We start from the raw sequence: 1,187 nt of genomic DNA, 5'->3' as shown, positions 1-1,187 counted from the left end.
TGTATTATCTTAAAAGTTGGTAAGTTATGCTCTATCAATTACAATTGCCAAAATATACCCTGTCTCTAAATGAGAAATAAAAACAAATAATGGGAACCAGCCTTTAGTGCGTGGGTCCTATCGGTCAGGTGCGGGCACTAAGTGGAGGACTCCTCAAGCGTAATCACACTTTGGCCTCAAAGCAACCTTGGGAGAGGAATCATGGGACTTGCCCTTCTCCACAGCTGCGGAAACCCAGGTAGGATTTTGCTCATGCAACCCCAGTCTAGCCTGTTATCTCAGAGCCTGAGTTCCTCAGAGCAAATCCACAGGATGTCAAAGGCTAAACTTGATACCAGGGCCGGGCGAGGTGGCTCATGCCTGTAATCCTAGCACTCTGGGAGGCCGAGGTGAGCTCAGGAGTTCGAGACCAGCCTGAGCAAGAGTGAGACCCTGTCTCAAAAACAAACCAACAAACAAACAAACAAAAAAAACAGCTTGATACCAGAGAAATTCTTTTCCCCCGCCTTTTTCTAAGACACAGCACATTTTTCTAATGGGGCCTATCTGGGATGAGAGGCCTGGGCTCAAGCAATGTTTCTTTCCAGAAAGACTAAGCTCACCAAGGGCGTGCCCTCCCTGGTGACAGGAATTCCAGCACAGTGGCCTTCAGTTGTGTGTGAGGGCTGGTGGAGGTGGGTGGCGGGAGGGGTACTGGAGGGAAGCCCTCTGTGATGAGGCACCCTGAGTAAGAAGAGGTGACCGTGTGGGCTCCCCGAAAGCTGCCATTCTCAGCCTCTGCCCGTGGGGTCCCTTTGCCTGGGAGGTGCTTTCCATCCCCAGGAGTGGGGGCCTGCTCCTTCTCCAAATCTCAATTAAACACTAGACAGCCTTCCCTGACACCCTGGTCATATGATCCCATAGTGCTTTGGGCAGCTACTGTACAATTTTAATGATCCACTCATGTGTTGATTGTCCTCTCTTTGCATTAGCCAGTAAGCTCCGTGCAGAGAGGGTCTCTGAAGTCTTTTGTCCTTCATACCTCCTTATGCACAGTTTCTGGGACATAGCTGAGAGTTCATAATAAATATCTGTTGAAGGAATAAATAAATCTTATAAATTCCTTGAGGCAAAGTCTTTGTCTTATTCACTCTTATATCATCAGAGTTTGGATTTGGCAACTAATGGATGTTCAAGGAATTATGGGG

The sequence above is a fragment of the Propithecus coquereli genome, unplaced genomic scaffold (genome assembly GCF_000956105.1).
Source record: "Propithecus coquereli isolate 6110/MARCELLA unplaced genomic scaffold, Pcoq_1.0 Scaffold71, whole genome shotgun sequence".
Lineage (NCBI taxonomy): Eukaryota > Metazoa > Chordata > Mammalia > Primates > Indriidae > Propithecus > Propithecus coquereli.
This window is presented reverse-complemented; position numbering follows the sequence as displayed.